The sequence below is a fragment of the Heterocephalus glaber genome, unplaced genomic scaffold (assembly GCF_053883595.1).
Source record: "Heterocephalus glaber isolate CG9 unplaced genomic scaffold, H.glaber_assembly_v1.0 deba00001531, whole genome shotgun sequence".
Lineage (NCBI taxonomy): Eukaryota > Metazoa > Chordata > Mammalia > Rodentia > Bathyergidae > Heterocephalus > Heterocephalus glaber.
Window position 1 is genome coordinate 23,230,083 of NW_028258329.1, and position 26,181 is coordinate 23,256,263.

Sequence of the window (26,181 nt, forward strand, 5' to 3'; positions counted from 1 at the left end):
GTCACACTGGATTGGAAATTGGTTTATTTTAGGACTTGAAACACTTCACGCTCTCCTGGCATTTAAGGTTTGTGATTTAGAATCTGCTGTAAATTTTTCTGTGTGTGTGGTACTGGGGTTCAAACTCAGGACCTTGTGCTTGTGAGGCAGGCATGGCCCCACTGAGCTAAATCCCCAGCCCAAAATCTGCTGTAATTTTGATGGATTTTCCTTTAGAAGTGATTCATTACTTTTCTCTAACTGCATTTAAGATTCTGTTCTTGGGGTAGACTTCCAGGATTTTGACTACAATGTGTCTTTTCTGATTGTGGCTATTTGGTGTTCTATATGTCTCATTTATCTATATGTTAAATTCAGTTACATTATTTGGAAAGTTTTCAGCTGTTATTTCAGTAAACAGGTTTTATATGCCATTTATGATATCTGTTGATTTTTTCACTAATGCCAATTAATCTTAGATTAGTCCTGTTTCATCATCAAGGAGTGGTGGGATCCATTTTTCCTGTTCTTCTTGTTGGGTTGTTTTGTTGTTGTTTGTTTTGTTTTGTAATGACATGGTCTTACTATGTGGTTCAGGCTGTGCCGGAACTCATTGTATAGGCCAGAGTGGCCTTGAACTCACAATGCTCTTCCTGCCTCAGCCTTCCAAGTGCTTGGATTACAAACTTGCACCACCACACCCAGCTCTCCTGTTCTTCATGTTTAAGATGTCACTCATTAATCGCTCATGGACAACAGCCCTGTCTTCTAGTTCTGAGACTCTGTCCCTACATTGGTCACTTTGATCACCTAAAATTTCAATCAACTTTTTAATCTCCTACATTGCTATTTTGAGCCCTTTCATGGACTCTAATCCTTTTCTATGTTGGTTATGTAGGCTTTGTATCATTTTGCTTATGTCTTCTGTCTTTTTTTTTCTTTTTTCTTTTTTTGGTACTGGGAATGAAACTCAAGTCCTGCTGCTTCCGAGGCAGGCAGTGGAACCACTGAGCTAAATCCCCGGCCCTGTCTTCTATCTTTTTTTTCGTGTTATCTTTAGGTTCACTGATAGCTTTGTTTCATTGACCCAGTATCTTGTTATTATCTTATTATCGTGAGATTCACAGTTGCCTTATGAACTGTTTTGTTCACTTCAGTAATACCACTTCAAATAATTAAGTGTGAGGCTTTTGGTTTCTTCCTCTTCAGTACCCCATGGATCATCTTTGGGGGAGTTGGGAGTTTGGGGAGGCATTTTGTTGGCTTCTTTTCTCATGTTTCTATTTTTCTTTGTTTTGTATTGAGGCTTGTGTGTTTATTGTAGTGGAAAGCTCTGTTTCTAGTATGGAGATGTCTGTAGTTAATGTCTGCTTTTTAGTGGTGTCCTCTGGACATGGCAGACTTACTGGCCATTACCTCTGTCCCATGATTCAGCCTCTTGCATTTTCTTGAGATTGGAGGTTGCGGCATGTTTGACCCCATTCCCAGTTTTCACAGAATGGGCCACAGTATTGCTAATAACCCTTAGGCAAATTAGACATTGACCTCTTAAGAAAACCAATTAATAGTAATAGCTATGATACCTTGGCTGTAGAAATAAAATGACCATCAATTATAGCATTAAATACAAACTGAATATCGACAAATGCTCTAGGCCAATAAAGTCTAAAGAGCTCTGTAATTATAGTAAACACTTAGGCAAACCTGTTGCTGTTTGGGCTGCTTTGTAATCTCCTCTCCTTCCTTTCTTTTTTTCTTAATAGTTTAGCAGGCATGATGGGATTGGGGGAGTGGAGTCAGGTGCCATGGTGTATGTCTCCCCCTGGTGGCTGTATGGCGCCAGGCATGTTCTGTGTGGTTCTCTGACCCTAGAAGCTGGCTGGCTACCTTTATCATGCCTCCCTCCAGATGTCATCTGTTTTTCCAATCCTGGGAGTTGACCCCAGGGCCTCAAGAATGCTAGACAAATGTTCTACCACCAAGACCCATCCCTAGCCTCTTGTATATATATTGTCTTAAATTTTGAGACAGGGTCTTACTGACTCAGTTCTCCAAGGTGGCCTTGAACTTGTCATCTTCCTGTTTTGGCCTCCTGAGTAGCTGTGTCACAGCATGTATCCCCAGGCTTGGCTATCATGACATTTTTCCCTGTGATTTACCAAATACAAGCCTATTAAAATAGAGAAAAAAATCAAGGTCTTTAGTTGAGTTATTCCTACACTTCTCCACTAGAAATGTCTCTGTGGTTCTGTAGGTGCTTCATCCTTTCTTGTTTTTGCATCCCGAGACTAGTCTCCCTCTGTGCTGGATTGCACCCATTTCTGCCTTCTTGGGGACCATGCTCCATAAAGTCTCCCCTTTTCTTTGAGTTCTAAAGTTTCCCTTTTCTACTGTCTCTTCATTCTTCAACAGATTATTATATTCACCTATTTTTCCATTTTAAAACAAGAAAACTTCCTTATCCATCACACTTCTCTTTACATCCTACCTCCTCTCCCTTCCAGCCAGATGTTTTGGCAGAGAAGCCCTCAGTTTCCTGCTGTTGTTCACTTCCTTCCTCCCTGCCTGCTGTCCAGCTTGCTCAGTGCATCCCCAGTTACTAAAGTGCCGTAGCCAGTGTGTGTTCCTGTCCTCCTGGCAGTGTGTGACTGTGCATTAGGATGTTACACACTGAGCGCTTACTGACCAGCCACTGTGCCACGCACTGCCATTGCAGAAGTGAGAAGCAGGCCTTGTCTCCATTATCATGGACCCACCTATTCTGCCATTCCTGATGAACTCTTGTTTCTTGACTTCCACTGTTCACTTTTGCCACCTTCACTTAGTCCCACTTCAGTCTTCCTAATTTCTAAAACACTTTCCTTCCTGTCCCCGTTCCCTTGTTTATATACATCTTTTTGAGGTAACCAGCTCTATACCCATGACTTCAGTTACCTTGCATATCCGTCAATAAAAACAACCTTCCCCATTGTTTTCATTTAACAGTTGTATTGTAACAAGAAACTTCATTTGCTACAAGTATAGATCCCAACTTACCCCATGAAGGTTACAACTAAAACTAGCAATATTCTTAGCATGTACCTTCAGGACATCCCCCCCCCCTCTCTCTCTCCCTCCCTCCCTCTCTCCCTCTCTCTTCCTTCCTGCTTCCTTCCCTCCCTCTTTTCCTCGCTCTCTCTCCCTTGAGAAATGTCACAAAATGGACTTAGCCTACAGAGGTTTATAACTAACTTTCAACTAGGGAGCTCTATTTCAATATGCTACTAAACGAAGCAACTATTTTCTTTTGTTCCTCTTTGTGCAGTTTTTGTCTAGGAGAAAGTTAATTCTATCTCCACCTCATTCACCAAATCAGAACCAGTTTTACAGACTCTTCTTGTTGCTGGGACAAAATACCCAACAGCCACAAGTTAAAAGAGAAAAGGTTTATTTTAGCTCACAAGTTGTACAGGTTTTACTCCATAGTCAGCTGGTTCCAAGGGAGAGGGGCATAGCAGAGGAGAAACAGTCTATGGCAGGGTAGGCATCAAGCAGTGAGCCTGACTTCTTTCTGTTCCTTTATAGTCCATCCAGGGGCCGGGGATTTAGCTCAGTGGTTCCAGTGCCTGCTTCAAAAGCACAAAGTCCTGAGTTCAATCCCCAGTACCAAATAAATAAATAAATAAATAAAGTCCATCCAGGCCACAAGCCTATTAGTTGGTTCCACCCACACTCAGGATAAGGCTCCCCTTTTCAGAAAGTCTATTCACCCACATCCAGAAAAATGCTAAACTAATCAGTGGACTAATGTACTGTATCGCACACCCTTAATTCATATTCACACACCCTAGATTCAGCCACCTTTGAAAAGCACCACCTATAAATATAGGAGGCTTTCGGGGGACATCTAGATACAAGCCATAACAGAACCTTAGCAGTCTTTTTTGCCTACCATTTTCCCTCCTCCACACCCAAGAACTTACCTAGTTTTTCTCTCCAATCGTTTCCCTCCACATTGCCATTGCTACTGCCTTTAGTTTGACCCTTTCTTCTCTCCAGTGAACAGCCTATGGATTGGTCCTGTTGCTTCCCTCAGTCCCTTCTTATCCAGATTGATCTCACCAGAAACACTTCTGCTAGTGACTTCAGCTCATTCAGTGACTCTTGTTGCCTTAGTCATTTTCCTCCACTGAACACTCACAGATTAAAAGAGGAGAAGTTTATTTTTAGGTCACAGTTGGCTGGCCCAAGGCAGGAATGCATGGTGGAAGGCCCTGCTGGAAGAGAAGGTCTTTCAGCTTCCAGGGAGCAGAAAGTGAAGGGAGGAGCCAGGCAGGGAGATACATAATTCCCCGTCATGCCCCTAAGGATCCACCTCTTTCAACCAGTCCCCACCTTGTGAAAGCACGTCAGCTATAACACCCACATAATCCAGTCAACTTCCAAACTCATGGGGCTTCAGGGGTCACTTTAAATCTAAACCATACCTCCTGTTTCTTGGTTAAAATCCAAATTCTTATTCCCTCATCTACCATTGGAGTGAGATAGATCTTTGCCTGTATCCTATGCTCAGCACAGTCCAAGAATATGGCCTCAGAGAACTGGACTCTGTAAACCTTTGTTTTCTCTTCGACCCAGACTCCTTGAGGGTTGGGACTATTTCACATGTACAGGACTTAATGTCGATGGAAGGAAGGCATTTAAAATCCACGTGAAAAAAATTATTCTTCCTTAAAACAAAACACAATATTCACTGTCGCTTCCCTCATTTTGGCTTCTCCCTTACTTTTGTATAATTGGGTTGAGGTCCTTGGGTTAACACATAGTACTCGGGATCCAGACAATTCAAGCCTCATCCTGGGCATTCGTGTGAACTTGGTAAAGTTCTTTCAGTTTTCTTTCATACAATCTGTAAAATGGAAAACTGAATTGCATTTGAGGCTTACATGGGTACCTCAGTTAGAACAGTACCAAGTACATAGTATTTGCTAAATGTTAACTGTTCTCTATCATCTTTATCAAATCAGGACTTTGGAGCCCCATTTTACAATTCTTCAATTTTGTAGGCCCATTTTACAATTCTTCAATTATGAGTCATTAGTAAAAGAAGAAAAATCTAGAAACTGCTGCTGTGGAAGGGACAAACAGCAGAGAAAAAAGAGAATAGGATAGAGTTGTGGGGGCAGTTTGGCTCCTGGTTTAAGTGGAGATTTAAGGTGACCTGGGTCTCATTCAAGACACACAGCCAAAACTATTTATTGTGAATAGGACCAGAGCTTCAACTTGCAGGTGAAAATGAACACTTGCTTGAAAGAGTTAGGTACAGAAAGAGTCAACAATTTGGATCCAACTAAGATCTATGAGAAAATGAAAGGGCTAATACTTGGAGAAGCTGTTGCCCATGGGACCGGGTCCTTACTAACTGGGGCTTTCTATAAAGTCTGTTGACCCAGAACACCTACAGGGTTAGAAAAGACAGAGAAGCTCCAGCCAGCAGCTGAAGAATGGAAACAGGTATCCTAGACCCGGTGTGTGAGGGGCAGTATAAGAGACATAGAAAATCCCAGACATAGGTCTTGATCTCCTGTGAGCCAATACAACATCCATAGATAGGAAAGAGGGAAATAGAGACACACAGGTAGAGACTTGAGAGAAATTGAGTCTTGGGCTGATCCAGGCTTCTCTGGGCAGCAAAGACAAAGAACCCTAGGGAAATCCAGTGTTTATTCATTACAAGCATGGGAAGGAGGGAGCTAGGCAGGCCTCGGGAAATTGAGGACACTAACACGTCTTTGCTGAAGACAACAAACGGTTAATTAGGAGGGGAAGAATTTAGGTGGAGTCAGTTGACATTGGCTGGAAGTGAACTCAGCTGAGCTGTGCTACTTCCAATGTAACAGACAAATTATAGAGGGTCAAGAAGCTTGTGCCACTCATAGTCTGCTAATACTGGGCAGAGGTGTCTGCCACAGGGCAAGGCAGTCCCAGATGGTGTGGGGTCTTTTGAATCAAGTGAGGTGGCAGATAGAACTCTGCTCCTGATTGGCTCTTGGTAACCAGGTTACCACAGGATGCACTCCAGTTGGCAGATGCTGGTCTCTTGTTTTCAGTTGGTGGATGAAGGAGGAAGAGATCCGACCTAATCTCTGGCACTGGATTTGGCTCTCAGCACATGTGGGATCTCTACTCACTTTGAACTGAGTGAGATCACATACCCTCAGAAGACTAGTCAGCTTGAGGGGCTCAGCATTGCTGAGCTGGTCAAGTGGGGCTGAGCGAAGGTGCAGTGGTGCCCCATGGGGAACATTCTGAGCTGTTGTGTGGACCCCAATGCCAGCCCCAAGGTGGGCAGGCGCAAGGGGCCAGTGGAGCCGCACTTTGAGTCTGAGATCTATGGGGCAGTGGCCAAAGATGCGGTGGCAGAAGCACCTGCTCCCCAGAAGACTGAGGAGTTTTTCATGAGAACCAGGGATGACCGTCACATTGGTGAGTGCAAAATGCCCCAAGGTGAGGAGGTAGATAAGGTGAGGAGGTAGATGAGGTGCGGACACTGTCTGCCCTTAGGTGAAGCCCTCACTTTTGGAAACCCCAGTGTCCTGGGGGGTTAAGGATCCTTCCTGCCAGGGCCTGGCTTTCTCAGGGCTGGGCACATGTAGGAGGGATTTGATTCTGACCGAGCTTCACTTTCCCACACTTATCCCTTCCCTGTCTCCTAAGGTCATTGTCTTTCCCTCTCTAACCTAACACCCAGTTCTTGGCCTCTTTTATTCCAAATCCCATTCTGGACCCTTCCTGTTAGTAGGTCTATACCTTGTCCCATGGGACTTTATCAGGACTTTTCTGGTATATTCACTCCCTTTTCTCAAAATTCAAACACACCAGCATCAGAGCATCTGTCCCATCTCCCTGTCCTCGCTGTGATTGGTACCTGAATGAAGGAGACGGGTAAGAACTGATTCTTCCTCACACCAGTGAAGGTAGGGACACTCTAGCAGTTCAGACCCAAACACTTGAGGACTTCTTAGGTAAATTCAAGTAGAGGTTGTCATAGGAGTTCATATGGTATTCTTATGTTACCTCTGTAGAAGCTGATTTACTCTTCCAACTGTAATTTGAGTGCAGAAAGAGAGAACATTGCGGGAGGGGGGCTTTACATAACTGAGAACCATGTCAGATGTGCAGGAAAGGCTTCTCTTTACCCCACTGTTTACTCACAGAGTTCTGGCTACTTCATGTTTCCCACTTTGACAAATACATCTCTAGCCCTGCTCCTGTCACTTGCCAGCCTTTATCTTGCCTGTTCTAAAGGACAGGTGAGGTAGGTAGCACGTGAGATCAGATGTTGGTCCAAAGTTTGAAAAGAGGAAACATGAATGGAAGGTTTAATGAGGAAGGTAAAGCTTTGGGAGTTGAAGTGGCAGACCCGCCAGCTCAGGAGTGTCTGTGGCCTCCCCTTCTCCTTTCCTGCCCCTCCTGCCAGTAGAATCTTGCTCAGCTGGTAAGAATGTGAAAGGGAAAGGAACCTGCTGAAGAGAAGAGAGAAAATATTTTATTTTCACCCCTAGGATTTTGGAAAGCATAAAAATAGTCACGGCTATCAAGTTGGTTCTTGTTGAAAATTACCTTTGTTTTTCTTTTTGAAGTGCTGGGGATTGAATACGAGGCCTTTGCACCTAGTTCTAGCCCTAGCCCTTTGTAAAAAAGTGTGTTTTGAGGCTGGGTCTCTCTCCATCACTAAGTTTCCCAGGCTGGCCTTCAACTTGGAATCCTCTTACCTTCTCTTCCCAGAGAGTTGGACTTATAGGATAAAACCACCTCCTGTGAAGTGGAAAACATGGTATCAGAGAGATGTATGTGTCCAAGATGGCAGAGTTTATTTCATTACTGCACAGGAAATGTCTTACAGGTCTTTATTTTTACTTTATTGGGCTCTTGGTTTGTGAGTCTAATTAGGCCTCATAATCAACCTGCCTTTGTAACTTTTCAGAATATTAAAATCATTAAAGAATGAATAAATATATGAATTATACCTTTAAATGGAAAGCATGTAAGTACTTTTGAACACATACACTCTGCTTCTTGATATAAAGTAACCCTCTGATTTTACACAAAAATTAGAGGGGTAACATATTGCAAACATGTCCTAATAAAAAGGGGGAAAGCATAAACAGGACCTTTTATAATTCTTTATGCTTTCCAACATGGTCTCATGTGTTGTGCATGTCATTTGGGCCTTCCAAATGCAAAGGAAATACTATATGTGTGTATACTCTCTCTGTATTACAGATTAAGAAACAAAGTTAGGAACTGACTAAAGCAATTTCTGGCTAACTCCTAGCTCAGCCTGACGTGGAAGTGTTACATAGGCCAAATTCAGTACTTGAGAAAAACATTTTCTGAATGCATCTTATGTTGCATCCATAACTAGACCTTTCCTTCAGAACTTACTCCCTTACTTAGTTCCATTTAGGTTTTTGTACAACTCAGGGGCAACAGTTACCTCTCTGTGCCATGTGTGCACATTCATTCTAATGGATAAGAATAAAAGTGAAGTAACAAATGGCCTAAATGTACTAGTGAGGTCAACGGGCTTGTTCTGGGAACTGCCTTGAAGGTGAGAATGCTGTGGACAGTGGAATGTTAGGAGAAGCTGGGAAGAGGGCAGCAAGTGTAGGAGAAAGATAAGCAGCAGTAGGCCTGAGGTACTGAAAAGTACTCTGTGAACAGTCTGATATTATACGTTTATGACATGAGGGTTAAATTTTCATTTCCAATTTCCATTTCTCTTTTATTTTTTTCCCATTTACTTTATTGGTACATCTTAGGCATACGATACAGTTACATTCGTCATTAGGAACTTGTTCCATTACATGATGTATCTTGGTTCTTATCTTTTCCCCATACCCCTGCCCTCCCTTCTACCATTTGTCTTTTATAATTGAATGTGTAGGGGCAGGGAGGTACCTCACTTGTAGGCCACTTCTGCAGCATGCATAGAGCACAGGTTGGATTCCCAGTACTGCACGGAAGGTAAAATGTTGCCATTCACTAAAGTGATGAGAATCCTCAGCTTCAGTGTTTAGTTATTATTCTTAAATTTGCGTAGAAAGAGTGGCAGACACCAAATGTACAGTATAGGTACATCAGAAGCCTGCTTTTTGTCATATTTCAGATAATGTTATATCAGTTTCCCTGGAAACTACAAAATGCCCACTTAACTATAAAGAACTTAGAATGAAGAGTTGGATTTCTACATAAACTATGGTCTGCTTTGTTTTTCTCTCCCCAGTCATTTCAGAATGACATTTCTTTCCTAAGAACCTAGGGTAGACAGATACACTCAAAAGGATTTTCTGTTACTTTGCATTTAGCAGGTTAAGTAAGACCATCATTTATTCACAGGTCCGTTATGACTTGGTACAGTATCTTTAAAATATAATCATACAGTTCCATTAAAGGTTTGTTTGTGGGGACACAGATAAAAATATTTTGTTGACTAATGAATTGTTTCTCCCTACTATACAATTCAGATGGTGTGTTTTGTCTTGGAATTTAAGTCTACAAGATGAATTATTTCATATTAAAGATATTTTAATATTAAATGTTCCTATGTCATCTTGTAGTTACCTCTGATTTTTTGATGGACATTAGCGGTGTTTTTGTTCCCCCACTAAGTTTATTGGTACATTTTAGGCATAAAATACAGTTACATACATCACTGGGGTCTTGTACCATTACATGAATATCTCGGTTCTTATTTGTTTCCCCTTCCTCTGCCCTCCCTTCACTCCCTCCACCCTTCCCTATTTGCAAAGACTTTGTTTCCATTTTTTTCCTTTTCTCATATTTTTTCTTTTCCCTTCTTTCCTTTCCCCTACCCCTCCCACTTCCAGTGCTCCTTTAGACCTTTACTTCCTATTACACAATATCGATTATACATTTTTAAAATTACAATATCAAGATCTAGGAGACATTACCACAGATTTTACAGAATTTAAAAGAATATAGAAAGCATATTACAAAAATCTGTTTTGAAATACATTTGACAACTTCTAAGAAGTACCTTGGAAGACAAGTTAATGAAACTAACTCTGGAGGAAATATAAAATTTGAATAGCATCTATTAAAGAAAGTATATTCCTAGCTTGAAAACCTACCTGTAGGACAACAACAGGCTCATATACACTTTAACTGATAAATTATATCAAACATTTAAAGCAGAAAAAAAAAAGGAACACTTCTCCCCTCACTTTAGGAAATCAACATTGTGCTAATCCTAAAAGTGGATAAAGATAATAGAAGAAAAAAGTATGAACATAGATAGAAATTTGTTTAACAAAACAAACTCTTAGAAGTCAGATCTGGCAGTATGTAGAAAGTGGTTTTATTATAGGGATGGCAGTGTTGGTTCAGCACTGGAAGATCCACCCCCAAAAGTCATCATTTTAACAGAGGAAAGGAAAAAGCCATATGACCCTGTCACTAGTTGGACAAAAAGTATTGGACTAAATTCTACAGCTGTTCACGGTAAAAGCTATCAGGAGACCCGAAGTAGAACAGAACCTTCTCAACAGATTAAAGACGTGTACTCCATACTTCTAGCAAAAATGCCTTTTATTTGAATGGAGAAGATACAATGCTTTATCCCTAAGGTGGGGAACAAGGGCAGATATGCCTACTCTACACCTGTCCATTAAACTTTGAAACCTAGGCCCAAATCAAAATAGTCTGGCAATAAAATGACACAATTAGGATAGGATTGGTAAGGTAGAAGCAAAATCTTTATATGTAGATGAAATGATCATCTACAGAGAAAATACTAAGAAATCTCTAGGAGCCCCTAGAACTTGTATTTGAATTTAGCAGGATTAGAAAACACAAGGTATATGTAAAAATTCAGGTCTATGTGTACTTGCTGTCAATGAAGAATTGGATATTGAAATTTAAAAGTTATGTAGGAGTACAAAGGACCTAGGGAAGTAAAAAGAAAAAAACACTGTTGGAAGACGTTTAGTACCTAATTTTAAGACTTCTTCTAAAGCTACAGTAATCAAGGGCGTGTTGGTGTAAGGAAAGACATATAGATCATTGGAATAAAACAGAGAATCTAGAAATAGAACCACACATATATGGTCCACTGAGTTTTGAAAGATTATTTAACATTAACATTTTACAGAATATGAGCTGAATTCAAGAGCAGAGGAAAAGATAGTGTTTTCAGCAAATGGCACTAGAACACCTGGTATCCGTATATAAAAAAATTAACCTCAACCCTTTATTTCCATACATAAAAATAACTTGAAAGGATCTATGAACCTAAATATGAAAGACTAAAACTATAAAACTCTAAGAAGAAATTATAAGGGAAAAAGTTTATGAATTTAGTGTAGGCAAGAACTACCTAGGATACAAAAAACATGATGTATAAAAGAAAAAAATTGATAAATGAACTTTAGAACTTTAAATGACATTGTTAAAATGAAAAGTAGTCCTTAAACAGACCATATTTACAATGCATATAACCTATGACCAGAATATATAAAGAACTCTTACAGCTCATTAATAGACAAACCAATTAAAAAGTAGTCACAAGAAGATGATAAATAGCCAGTACAGCATGAGGAAAGGTGTTCAACTTTAGAATCAGAAAAATACTAATCAGTACAATAACAAGATTGAATTATACATTTATTAGGGAGATGAAGTTAAAAGTTTTAAAAGCCTTGTCATGACGTTTTCTTTTTGTTGGATTCTGCCCCTTTGTGTTTAATTTGTCACACGCAAGGGATTCATTCTGCTGGGCTTCCTGGGGTTGTGATCCTCATTGTCTTTTCCTAGGATATTGTCTGAAATTTTTTGGAGTGCTGGTTTGGTATTCATGAAGTTCCTAAGGTTCTCTTTATCATGAAAGTATCTTATTTCTCCATCAATTTTTTTTTTTTTTTGTACCGGGGGTTGAACTCAGGTCCTTGCGCTCACGCAGCTGGCGGCGAAACCACTGAGCTAAATCCCTGGCCCTCTCCATCCATTTTGAAAGATAGTTTTGCAGGGTACATCAATCTGAGTTGGAGGCTGTTTTCCTTTAGGGCTTGAAATACATCACCCCAAGATCTTCTTGCCTTGAGGGTTTGCATTGAGAAGTCTGCTGTGATTCTGATGGGCTTTCCTTTGTATGTGATTTGTTTCTTTTCTCTAACTGCTTGTAGAATTTTGTTCTTCTGTTGGGCTTCTGGAATCTTATATGCCTATTTGTAGATGTTTTTTGATCAAGGCTAGTTGGAGTCCTATATGCCTCACTTATCTGTATGTCAAGTTCTTTTCCCCTATGGGGGAAGTTTTCTGTCATCACCTCTGTGAACAGTTTTTTTTATGTCATCTACACTCTCTCCTGTTTCTTCATTGACTCTGATCAGTCTTATGTTATTCTTCTTGGCATATCTAGCAGCTGCTGGATTGATTTCTCATGGTCCCTTACAATTTTAAAGCAATTTTTCTTTTCCTGGTCACTAATTGCAATCTTATCTTCTATATCTGAAATTCTGTCCTCACATTGGCTCATTCTGCTGTGTAAACTTTCAGGGGGAGTTTTTAATCTCCTGGAAATCTGTTTGCATCTGTTTTATAGATTCCATTTGTTTCCTATGTTGGGATTCCATCATGTTCCTCAGCTCCTCTATTTTTTTAATCTATGTCCTCTCTAGATTTATTAATCTTGTCTTGCACTGTGGCCACAATCTCTGCTGTTATCTGAGGAATTATTTCTGATTTGATTTTTTCCAGATCCTCTTGTGTTGCCAGTTCAGGGAGTCCGGGTGGTTGAATATGAGATTGTTCCATCTCATTTCCCTTTGGGGTTGCTTTAGGCGATCTGAAGTCTGGTTTTGAGACTTGTGTACATGTCTTCTCATTTCAGCGGGGGTGAGGGTTTGTGGTGGTTGTTCTGCTTGTGCCCACTTGGCTTAGCTCCTTGGCACTGTGGGGTGGCCCTCTGATCCTCTGCATGGGAACAGTGGTATGGCGTCCTGAAATGCTCAGCTACTCGGTGTGGGGGGCCTCTGCTCCTCTGCCTAGACGGTTTATTTTAATATATATGTGTACATTTTGATTTTGTAAGGGCCAGAGATGTCTGTACAGTGTATTGTGATTTGCCACAGAATTCTCTTTTAAAAAATAGAATAATTTTTAATATGTGTGAAAGAAATATTGCTTAACTCCCATTCTGTCTGAATCTTGGTACAGTATCTTTCAGGATTGTTTAAGCAGCTTGAGATTACTGAGGAGGGTCATAGCACCCACACTGTGACTTTTATTTTCCTATGTAATGACAGAGTATATATTATAAAAGCTTGAGAATTTCCTTTATAGTCTTTACTAAACAGAAGGTTGTCCCAGTTTAGTGCCAAGATGAACTGCTGGGCAGAAGGGACAATGAAAATGCATGTAGCCTTGGAAATTGAGGACAAGTTTTTTAAAACTCCATTTCTATCTGGGAAGTGTTTTTAGATTCGGACATTGGATTTTTTAAGGAGTCTTAAATCTGCCATGGTGAATAGCCACCAAACAGCACAGCTATCAAAATGCGTTCACTTGTTGAATGCAGCTAGAATTAAGCATGCCATTGGTTGTCTAAAGAATGTTTGCTGTTTTAAACTATTTGTTACATTGAACTGGTATCTCACAGTGTATCCATGATGCCAGGGCAGCACTTGCTATTGGAAACTGTTACTGAACTGTGCTGGCAGTATCAGCACAGAAGGGGGCACTTGTACTTCTATTGGATAAGTAGGGCATGGGAGGGTGAGTATTCATCTCCAAGTGTATTGGATTCATCTATAAGCTGCATTAAATTATTTAGATACAAGTTTAGAAAAATAAGTCTAAGACATAGCCTATTTTACTCCATAGGTATGGAGAGATTCTACAATTGTACAGTTCCTCGGTATAATTCTCATATGGTTGTCTTTAGTGCTTTTCTTTTCATAACTAAAAACATTTTCCTACACTGTTCACCATGATTGAAGGTATTGTGTAACTATTTTGAAAATCATCTACTTTTCTACTAAACTGTCACATCCTTTTCTTTTAACTATGGGCGTAGCTTTGGGATCAAGCCCTTGTGACCGTCCAAGGGCAAGTACAATTTTCCTGAACAAATGTCAAGCATACGGTAAGACGCTATTTTTGGCCTTGCACTATAAACCTGAAAACAATTTCTATTTTATGTGATATTTTATAGACAGTATTTAGAAGAAATCATATATTGGTTTCCATTTTTCCACTTTACATATAATACTCACTTCACTTTTACTGTGTGATTATAGATTTTTTTTCTATGAAAAGACATTTTATTACTTTACTATCACCACAATATCAGAGTATATTTTCTCCAATGGCAAAGGAGGTACAAGATAACATTTCTCCGATTCTTCCAAGAACCTCAATATCATCTGTCTTTGGGAGTATTCAGTTTCATATGAGGTCTGTGATACAGCCCATGAGGGTACCAACAATACTTGGTCGTGAAGAACATTTTACTGAGTTGTTCTATCATGGGTCCTTGCTCAAGGCATTCACTTTTTTCTTCTAATCTGGTTTTCAGCACATGATCATGTGTTTCTTCAATATTATGGACAGGGTCTGGTTGAGGGATGGGTCTTGTGTGTTCATATGATTGACACATTTTAAGAGGACAAGTTCACGATAAGCTCTCTTGGCGTGAGTTTGATTTTGAAAAGGACGGCTTAGTTTCTTGACTGCAACATGAATCCCAAGAACTGCATCAAAAGCAGTACAAACAATTCCTTGGGCTCCAGAGCCAATTGGTTTCAACTGCAGGTACCGTTTTAGGACAGTGAAAGTTGAGTCTGCCACTTGCACACTGTAAAACTGACTATCACATTTGCTGTCACTCACGATGTAGTGTCATACAAAATCCCAAGGAGCTGGTACTGCTGACAAGACTCCTGGCCTCGCCACCACCGCCGCGCAGGGGGAGAAGAGGGCTGGGCTTGGCCGGCGCCCTGCCAGGCTCCGCCCACCGCCGCCGCCGCCGCCGATCTGAGGGGCTCTGGGCGCTCCGACCCTTCCGGCCCGCTCCCCACTACCCCGCCGCACCGCTGCCTAGGTACGAGTTTAGAAAACTAAGTCTTAGACAACATAGCCTATTTTATTCCATAGGTATGGAGAGATTCTACAACGTACAGTTCCCCAGTAGGATTCTTATATTGTCGCCTTTGTTTCCTATTCATAACTAAAAACATTCTCCTGCACTGTTGAGCATGATTAAAGTTATTTTGTAGCAATTTTTAAACCATCTACTTTTTTACTGAATTAAATCATCATATCCTTTTCTTTTCCACTCTAGGTGTAGCTTTGGAATCAAGCCCTCGTGACCATCCAAGGGCAAGCACCATTTTCCTGAACAAATGTCAAGCATACGGTAAGACGCTACTTTTGCCCTTGTGTAGGGTAAGGATGAAAACAACTGCTATTGCATGTCACATATTATAGAGCGTATTTAGAAGAAATCATACATTGGTTTCCATTTTTCCACTTTCCATATAATACTCACTTCACTTTTACTGTGTGATTATACATTTGTTTTTTATTGTCACAGTATAATTGAGAGCATGCAGACTTTTGTTTACATATTTTGCCACCTCCGTATCAGTGTAGTAGACCACATGATGAAGAAGTAGTCATGGGGCCATTTTCAAATCCCCAGATGATGGTGGCAGCGGATCCCCAATAGCAGGCACTTGCTGCCTCACTGGAGCTGGTGGGCACTGTGACCGTCTGTGTTGGTCTCCCAGCCACTTGGCCACCGCTCCACCCCTTTCGTAAGGCATAGAGCCAGAGTGGGTGGCAGCAAATCAGCCGCAGCCTCAGAGACGAAGCAGCTGGGCCTCTGGGCTCAGCGAGGACTGCACCTTGGGTCCTTCAGCTGACACCCCCAGACTGGAACCACCAGATGGCAGGAAAGAAAGCGAAGAGAGATGATGATGATGATGATGATGATGATGATGATGATGATGATGATGATGTGAGCCTTAGCAGCCTTGATCTGAAGGAACCAAACAATGAAAGAGTTCGACCTCTCGCTCCAGTCACAGTTTTGGCAAACGTAATCTCTCCCATAAGAAATGGAGCAGTGAGATGTTTTGGTCAAACAATACAGTCATTTACCCTTTGTGGTGACCACAGATCCCCAGCCTCTGCCCCAAAGATATCTAGCAGATCAACAGTCCCAACACCTGCCAAAAGAAGCAGTGTGCTATGGGCAGAGATGTTAGACATCAGTATGAAAGAGTCTTTACCAGAGAAATCAAATGTCAAGAGGATTTAATCGAAGATCTCAAGCTTGCAAGAAAGGCCTACCATGACCCCATGTTAAAGTTGTCTGTCATGCCAGAAGATGAACTCACGCACATTTGGTGATTTGGATGCTTACATACCTCTGCATGAAGATTTGTTGGCAAGAATAGGAGAAGTGAAGGATTGGACGAGAGCCGTCGAGGACAAGGCTTCTAACTGCCTCACGGCTGTGTCCTCCTGGGGTCAGAGGTGGGCCTAGGAAAGGAAAGGTTCTGAAAGACTTGAGTTGGGACTTTCTTCTGGGAAGCTGGCAGTGAACAGATGAGATGATGGGTGTGTTCCATGGGAAAATAAACTGGTGCTACAGAACATACCTCGTAAAAGCAGGACTATAAAAGCTTGGAATCATGGTGTCATGGAAAGGGATTCACTTTATACTTACTCTTTTTTGTGGAAGCTTTTTTGGCAGCATTTTCATGCTGAGTCTCTCCTCACCTGTGAGGTTTGTAAACCCATCTTGGTATCGCTGGATCAACAACCTCCTTGTTGCCATTTGGCTCACGGTACCCGCGGCATTGTTGGAGACCATGTTTGGTGTAAAAGTCATTATAACAGGTGAAGCATGTGTACTTGGAGAAGGAAGTGTCATTATCATGAACCACTGGAGAAGAATGGATTGGATGTTTCTATGGAATTGTCTGATGAGATAGAGCTACCTCAGATTGGAGAAAATATGCCTCAAAGCCAGTCTCAAAAGTGTTCCTGGATTTGGGTGGGCCATGCAGGCTGCTGCCTATATCTTCATTCATAGGAAGTGGAAGGATGACAAGAACCATTTTGAAGACATGATTGATTATTTTTGTGATATCGGTGAACCACTTCAACTCCTCATATTCTCAGAAGGGACTGATCTCACAGAAAATAGCAAGGCTCGAAGTAATGATTTTGTGGAAAAGACTGGACTTCAAAAATATGAGTATGTCATACATCCAAGAACTACAGGCTTTACTTTTGTGGTAGACCATTTAAGCGAAGTGGCTGATAGAAGAAATGATCTTATAAGAAGTTTTGCCAAGGGCCAGGGATTTAGCTCAGTGGTTTCACCGCCCGCCTGCTGTGCAAGCACAAGGACCCAAGTTCGATCCCGGTACAAAAAAAAAAAGGTTTGCCAAGCACCTGCTGTAATCAGTCCCTGAAAATACAAAAGTTAATGAAGCATAGCCTGGCTTCACCTAATAGCATAGAGCCCGCAGGCTGCTATGGGAGACAGACACGCAAACAGTTAAATAATGCACTACACTATTTCAACTTTCTTTGACTTGAATAGCCAACCAGTCCAAAGCTGAATACTTGTATAGTTTGAAAATCAGACTTGGCTGCTGCTCCTCTGAGAAGGTATCCTGCCTCACCCCCTCTGCCATAGAGTTGTCCATTGCTTCCTTCGAATGCCCCTGTATCTTATGTAGTGTTACATCATTGTCCTTATGACACAGTATAGTAATTGGTTTACATGCCTCTCTCTGCCACCAGACTGTTAATGACAGTTTTTACCTTTGGTCATCCAAGCTCCTGCTACAGAGCTTACCACCCACTAAACGCATCATCAGTATAGATGAATGGTTACTGTCTCCTCTTGTTCCCTCTCCAGTCCCTCTCCCGCATTCCAGCATGCACCTTAGACAGTGAGGGAACATAAAAGAAATGAGCCAAAACTCAGGTGTAGAAAGGAATATTTAAAAATATTCATTGATTGATAGGACGCCATTCTTTCTCTTTCCTATCTGAATAGTTATACTCATGTATTATAGAGCCCTGTTAATTTAAATTTCTCACTTCAATAAGAATTATATTGTTTGGAGAATCGGACTGAAATGTATAATTATTTCATTTATGAAGAAAGGGGTTCCTAAACATAGAAACTGAATAAAATTTGGACAATTGCTTAAAAAAAAAAATAAGAGAAGCAACTAAGCCTGATGGAATAGTTGAGCAGATTGGTCACATTCTTGTGAACTGGTTACCCTGCTTGAAGGCCTACAAAGACTACTGTAGTAGCCAGCTGGCAGGCAAAGCTCTTCTTGATCAAAAGAAACCAGATCCACGAGTCGAAGACTTCCTCCAGTGATGTCTTGAGTCTCCCTTCAGTCGAAAACTAGATCTTTGAAGCTTCTTAGGTATCCCTTGAAGTCACCTAATCAAATATCCTTTACTAGAAATTCTTAGAAATTCCGGAGAGGAATTCTTAAGACACACTCCAAAAGATCACCCTGATGATGTTCAGCTTCTGGAGGAAGCAGTATTGATAATACAAGGAGTTCTCTCTGATACCAACCTGAAGAAAGGAGAATCTGAGTGTTAGTACTGCATTGACAAGCTGGAGTATCTGGATGAGAAGCAGAAGGACCCTAGCATTGAAGCAAGTAAAGTACTGCTGTGCCATGGGGAGCTGAAGAACAAAAATGGGACACAAACTTGACATTTTCCTGTTTCGAGATATCTTGGTTTTGACTCGGCCTATTACACGGAATGAGCATCATTCTTACCAGGTTTACCAGCAGCCAATTCCAGTCCAGGAGCTGGTGCTTAGAGGACCTGCAGGATGGGGATGTGCGAGTTGGAGAGTCCCTTCAAGGGGCTTTTGACAACTCAGACAAAGCTAAAAATATCTTTAGAGTCCGCTTCTAGAACTCCTGTCCTGGCCAGTCTCACAGGCTATAAGCCAGCGAAGTGTTCCATAAGCAGCAGTGGTTCAACTGTATCCGAACCGCCACCGCCCCTTTCCAGCAGGCCACCAGTACACAAGAGCTTCAGGGTTTGCCAGAGCTCCACGAAGAGGGAGAAGAGAACAACCCTTCTGCTGGGAACCTCCAAGCCCAGAGAAGGCCATCAACGGTTTCCAGTGTTATGCAGGTAGAAGGTGATGAAAATGCATCTGAATTCGGTTTTGGTGTACAAGTAGCGAAGACTCAAAGTGTCTAAAGGGACATGGAATACAATCTGGCTTCCAAAGAGCAAAGGACAAAGTGCTGTTAAGTGGCGGACAAAAAGAGACTTTGGTGTAAAGGAAGCTCTGGATTAACTGGCAGGGAGACTATAAATGTGTACAGTTTTGTTTTTCTTGTAATGAGACTATCATAGGGTTATTTTGTTACCAGTTGTAACATTTTTTGTGGTTTGAGGTTCTTTTTCTTTTTAAATTTTATTTTATTTTTTAATGGCAGCTAACGGTATTCAGATTACAATTAAATTGCAGACTTTTTTCAAAGATATTATCTTGGATTATTTAGAACATATTTAGAACAACCCTGATATTTTTAATCAGATGAAGTATGTATGAAATTAACAGGTTTTCCTGATTCTGGACTCATTATGACTTTTCAGTAACAATCAAATGTAATATTTACAATATCTGCTAAAACTCAGAATTTTTTAAATACTGGAATTCTACCAGCATTCTCTGTTAAGCCTTGCATGCCAAATTTAAAATTTTTATATTGGCACCTAAAATTTGCATGAAATATATGTTTGAAGTACTTCAAAATTTACAGTGAAATGTAGCTTCCTTGGAAAACCATAAAGGTAAGTTTTCCATTAACTGGACTACTTTATATTATGTTAGGCTTTTATTTTCACTGCATAATCCTCATTTTTCTTTCGTTTATGCTCCCAATTATTTAATTTTTTATTGTACAGTAGTTTTTTAGTATTTGCTTTTAGTTTTTTACTCTGGTGCCTTTTCAAATTGGCATGTGTCTAAAAAATATTTCTCTTCCTGATTAAAACGTGTGTATGTTGTGCTCGCTTCGGCAGCGCATATACTAAAATGTGTGTATGTATATGTGTGTGATAAATATATATTTGTGGGTTTTAAAATCACATTAACTTTACCAGGTAAAACCAAGCCATACTGTTTTTGAGTCAATTAAGAAAATTGTAATTTTTGAAGTGTAGCATTTCAGGGTAGTGAAGACACATGAAATAACTCAGTATATTTTAGACTACTGAAAGAAAATCACTTCAAGGACTTTATTGAAAGTTTTAATGTGTGCACCCCCCCGGAGCTGGAAATGCAACTCTTGGGATCTTCGGAGGCTAAGGAACTGGAGGCGGAGGCGGCCGCCATCACTCCTCTTTTCCTCTCTCCTGCCGCCTCCGGTCTGGAAAATAACTTTTTTTTTACTCTTAAAAAAAAGGAAAAAAAAGTAGCCGCGCGTCCCTCAGCCCCGCCCCTTCCTCTCAGCCGTCTGGTCTGTGAGGGAGCTCGGGGTGGCCCCGCCCGCCGCCCCGTGCATCCCTTCCACTCAGGCCGCCACCGTGATAGGCTAGATCGCCGCCGCCTTGTCCTTCATCTCCAAGTTCCTCCGCTCCAAGGGGCTCACGAGCAAACGGCAGCTGCAGACCTTCAGCCAGAGCCTGCAGGAGCTGCTGGCAGAACATTATAAACATAACATCGCTGGTTTCCAGAAAAGCCGTGCAAGGGATCAGGTTACCGTTGTATTCGCATCAACCATAAAATGGATCCTCTCATTGGACAAGCAGTACAGCGGATTGGACTGAGCAGTCAGGAGCTGTTCAGGCTTCTCCCGAGTGAACTCACGCTCTGGGTGGACCCCTACGAAGTGTCCTACAGAATCGGAGAGGACGGCTCCATCTGTGTGCTGTACGAAGCCTCGCCGGCAGGAGGTGGCACTCAAAAGAGCACTGAAGTCCAGATAGTGGAGAGCAGGATCAGCTGTAAGGAGGAACTTCTCTTGGGCAGAACAAGCCCTTCCAAAAACTACAATATGATGACTGTATCGGGTTAGGATATAGTCTCTGCATGGATCCTCTTATAATGGATGGATAAATTTGATTTTTCTTTGGGTGGGCTCCTCTGGGGGATGGATTATGGAATTTAAACCATGTCACAGCTGTGAAGATCTGGCACAAGATAGAGTGGTCAAAATTTTTTCTCTAAGTGACAGTGCCATAGTTTGGACAGTACCTTTCGATGATTTAATAGCCTGTGAGTCAAAGGATATGATCTCTATTTGCTAGGGAGTGAAGTCCTAGGGTAGTTTCAGTTTTTCCCACACATCTAAATTTTTACATCAGCCCCTCTAATGAAAATACATATTTCAGAACACTTTTCTCTGCAGTCTTATCTTGTGGAGGAATTTGCGCTCTTACACTTGAAAATTGTTACCAATAACCTTTTTGGGCAGCTCAATAGGAAAGTTCGTTTTAAACATGGTAGAACTGGAAATTTTACAAGACTTTTACCTAGCACGCACTTAAATATGTATAAATGTACACAAAGACAAACTAGTAAGCATGACCTGGGGAAATGGTCAGACCTTGTATTGTATTTTTGGCTTTGAAAGTAGCAAGTGACCAGAATCTGCTGTGGCAACAGACTTTAAAAGATCCCCTCCGAAGACACTGTCTGAATTGTGTTAGCACCAGCCAGCTCTGTACATTTGCTAGCTTGTAGTTTTGTAAGACTGAGTAAACATCCTATTTTTAGAAAGTGAAGGTCTGGTTTGTAACTTTCCTTGTACTTAATTGGGTAAAAGTCTTTTCCACAAACCACCATCTATTTTGTGAACTTTGTTAGTCATCTTTTATTTGGTAAATTATGAACTGGTGTAAATTTGTACAGTTCATGTATATTGATTGTGGCAAAGTTGTACAGATTTCTATATTTTGGATGAGAAATTTTTCCTTCTGTCTATAATAAATTGTTTCTTATCTTGGCATTTAAAAAAAAAAAGAAAGTTTTAATGTCTGAAAAGCAAGAGGGAAGGTACTTGACTGGTAATAAGTAGAAGAAAAAAAAGAGGAAGAAAGAAAGTCATTTGGTCTTCAAGTAAATAACACTGGCTGTGCCAGAGTGTGAAAGGAGATAGGAAAAGCTCAACTTGAGGGTTTGTGGTAAGTTGTAGAAGGCTCAAGGGGATGTGAACTTTTATTTGCTTTGGTTTATAATATCTGCAAATAATGGGTTTGAAAAGAAATGTGTTCAGAATTGGACAGTATTAAATCAATTTTGGTCGATTTATTCTTAAGGTGGAAAAAAAGACTGGTTATTATAGTATTTAAAAGGGGGAAGGAGGATTGAAGCCTTTTGTCATCACAAGTTTGTATAATGATGATCAAGTCAGTGTTGACTATTATGTGAAATGTATTTGCCAATGGAAATGAAAACTAGAAAATACTATAAATCAGTCAAATGATTTCTCTGTATAAATGAATTATACAATTTTAAAAAGCATGCACAATCACCCCAGAAAAAAGTAGTCATGGATTTCTATTTATTCTTCCATTCTATTTTGTGCCTTTGGTCAAGTTCTACAGAACATATTTTAAAGATAAATGATAGGAATTATAATACAATTAGATTATCATGTCAACAAACTTTTAAAATCATGTATATATATATACTTACAGACACACACACACACGTGTGTGTGTATATATATATATATATATATAGAGAGAGAGAGAGAGAGAGAGAGAGAGAGAGGGAGGGAGAGAGAGAGAATTGAATCATCACTTTGACCTTATTCCCTACAGCCATGTAAGCCAGTGAGCCTCACAACCAGATCAATGATGTATGGTATTCCCAGAAATTTTAAACCAGTCAGAACTTTTTCATCCTAATATGAAAATCTTTGTAAACATACTCCTCTGATACTTCCTAGGACTTTAGCCAATGTGTTGCACCAGCATAAATTTCTTTATGTCCTGCTTCCTTCTGGACGAGAATCAGACCAGTAGGAAGTTTCTGCAACTGTACTCCTTTTTCTTAATGTTTGGTAAAATACTTTTTGTTGGTGATAAAAAAAAAATGATACGTGGCCAAATTTTTGAATGGATTACATCGGTAAGAATTTAAGGAAAGGGGCCGGGGATTTAGCTCAGTGGTTCTGGCACCTGCCTCACAAGTGCAAGGTCCCAAGTTCGATCCCCGGTATCAAAAAAAAAAAAAAAAGAATTTAAGGAAAGAAGGCTCTATAATTCTTGAAGAAATGCAGCACAATGGAAAAATGGGAGGTTCTTACCTGCATTTCCATTTGTGTACAATTTTTGTTTCTTGAGTTGGCCTTTTCTGGTTAGCATTAGTGTTCTCCATTTCTTCAAGAGCTGTTGCATGTGGAGCATAGGATGCCATACAAGCTGTCCTGTGCTCCCCTCTACGGGGGAAAGAAACGTGCTCACATTGGTGTCTGTCATTAGTGGAGAAGGCACTGTGGGAAACTGTGGCCCATGCTGTTCTTGGAGAATTTACTTTTCAGCTTTTGTTAGATCAAAATGAGTGTTTGTGGAGTTCATATTATGGTCAGTTACATTGGCACACACTCATTTCAAGCTCCAAATTTGAGGCAGGTTGATTTTCAGTTGTCCAAAGACACTAAATTTTAGTTAAATATTTTCAGCACAATCCTCACAGATACCAGTAGGTGGTTCAGGATGCTTCCAGGAATTTCAGTGCAGCAAGAGCTCAGTGCCTAGCCTGAAGCTTGTTCTTAGAGCTGTGTCCTGTTACATGCTATGCTGTAATGTAGAATTAGAAAATACTTGTTATTTACTCAGGAAAGTCAGTTTAGTGGCACAGATTTGCGATAAGTTAATTTGTCGTCATAGGTAAATTTCTCACCTGGTCCAGTTTGTTTTATACTTTTCTTTTGTGTAAAGAGAGTCTCTCATCTGTTAGGCAAAAAAAAAAAGAAGATGGTATGACTAATTTTTTTGCCTTTTACTTAATGAAATTCATCTTGGCAGATGATTTACTTTTTAAAATAGAATTTTCCTTCATTTTTATGTCCATCAGATAATTAGTGGCCCTCTTTACTGTTCTATAGCACTTGCATCACGATTGATCAGTTCTTTTTTTTTTAATTTCTTAGTGGATGCTCAGAGGATATACAACAACTTCATCAATGTAAGTAAATAGTTGGAAAAATAAGAACCCAAGAGTTTGAGCCAAAGCATGTCTGCCCTGATTTCTAAACAATATAATGAGGACTCCATACTATTGCCATGGACTTCTTTTTGTGCAGATTGTAAATATCTTGTATTTTCCTACAGTGTATTCAGTTTACTCAGGAAAGTCTTTGACTTAGTAATGTCCATATTTTTACGAGTTTGTGATATTTAAATTCCATTACAATAATGTGAGCATAGTGTAAACATCTACCTGAAATCTTTTGCCTTAAGTTCTCTAGCCTTTTAAAAAATCAAGGTAAACTAATACATCAATTTTAAGGACTGTGTTATCTGGTGTTTCTGTGTCGTAACAGGGGAATGACTTTTCCCACCACTCCCATTTTCTGGACATGTATCACATTTTTAAATTTAAATCACCCATTGGTATTTGCATTATGATTGTTGTTCACTGCTGAGTCATTTAATAGTCCCAATATGCTGCCTCTTTGTACGCCTTCCTTCTTTTAAGTATTTCTGAACTCTGAGTAGTTCTGCACTTGTTTTGGATGATAAGCAGCATTCGTTCACAAAGCCAAGTGAGCACAGCAAGTAACCCCGGCTAGTCTTCCTGTTTTCACATTCTTCTTTTCAGTATGTGGAATTAATTTCCTATCTTCACTTGGACTGTTTTCTCACGGCTGTTTACCCCTGGAATGTTGTAACATCTGTCACATGCTGAGCAAGCCACTCTCTAGGTCCTACAACACATCTGTTTCATTTTGCTCCTGAAAGCAGCCCTCCTAGGTCTCTGTCACCCTAGGTGAGCAAGGCTGGCTTTTCCTTAGGCCTGCTGCCTGGCTCTTTCTCTGGGATGCCTCCTGGAGGTCATCTGGGTCTCACACAACTGCTCTCTTGTGCTTGGTCCTCTCTGTCCTGGATTCTTCTGTTTCCTCTGTCTTGCTGCACTCCCATTTTGCTGAAGAGCATTTTCCTGGGAAAGGGCACATGTGGATGATTTTAGATATCTAGGCTGCCAGGAAAACCCTCCTATTGGAAAGAACCTAGACTTCTAGGTTGAAGCTAATTTTCACAAAGCTCTTCTCATTTTTAGTGTTGCTCTTAAATTTCTGTCCATCGTATCATAGATTATAAATAATGAGTTCTGGTCATTTTCCTTTCATCTCTTCTCTGGGAGCTTTTAGTATCTCCATTTCTGGGATGCTAGAATAACAAAATAGGCTTGTTGTTGACTTTTTCATCTTATGAAAGGGGGCATTAAGTCTGCAGATTGCCTCCTCCCGTTTAATTTAATACTTGATATTTTCTCTAGTTTTTGCTGATAGTCTGGTCGTTTAAATGGTGTACCTGTCAGAGAAGTATTTATTTCTTCACTAATGTCAAAATTCGCTCCCTCTCATTTTGTAGTTTATCCTTTGTTTCTGCTTCCAGAGATACCTTGACTTTGTGCTTTCAACCTTGCCTTGGAATTTTTTAAAGTTTTAATTTACTCTGGAGTTTCTTGCACTGTCACAAATTTCTTTGTCCCTGCTGTATTGACCCCCCTCTTGTTGGGAGGTTCTCTGAAATGTGTGGTTGTCCCTGGCATTCTCTGGTTGGAAATACCATATGTGAGCAAGACCTTTTTTTAACTAAGTGACCTTCCTGCCAGAATTTGGCAGTGAAGCCAGGTTTTCATCTGTGGGACCCTGGCATATTATCTGGGAGCCCAGTCTCTGGAACAGTCTAATTTCTTCAGAGAAGGAAGTCCTGGTCTTCTGCCTGGGGAGTACAGTCCCAGTGGCTTGCTTTCTGGAAATTGGGAAGAGAGGTGGACCTATTTTCATTGTATGGTTTCTAGGTTTCAGTCCTGGTATATTTGATATCTCTGAAGCTGTTATGTTTAGTATCTCTAGAGAATGACATGTGCATTCTGTAGAGATGGAGCACAGGTGCACTCTGAGCTGTATTCACAGTTATTTGCTGTGGTTCTTCTTAGCCTCT

At 40.5% G+C, this 26,181-nt stretch overlaps 4 pseudogenes; all 4 read left to right on the forward strand.

Annotated features, from left to right (window-relative positions):
* The first annotated feature begins 14,718 nt into the window (after positions 1–14,718).
* LOC147824907 (neuroepithelial cell-transforming gene 1 protein-like) lies at positions 14,719–16,548 on the forward strand (annotated as a pseudogene).
* LOC147824908 (lysocardiolipin acyltransferase 1 pseudogene) lies at positions 16,548–17,933 on the forward strand (annotated as a pseudogene).
* A 7-nt stretch (positions 17,934–17,940) lies between these two features.
* Positions 17,941–19,334, forward strand: LOC147824909 (neuroepithelial cell-transforming gene 1 protein pseudogene; annotated as a pseudogene).
* Positions 19,335–20,339: 1,005 nt separating this feature from the next.
* LOC101699723 (protein BTG1 pseudogene) lies at positions 20,340–22,561 on the forward strand (annotated as a pseudogene).
* The last annotated feature ends 3,620 nt before the right edge of the window (positions 22,562–26,181 follow it).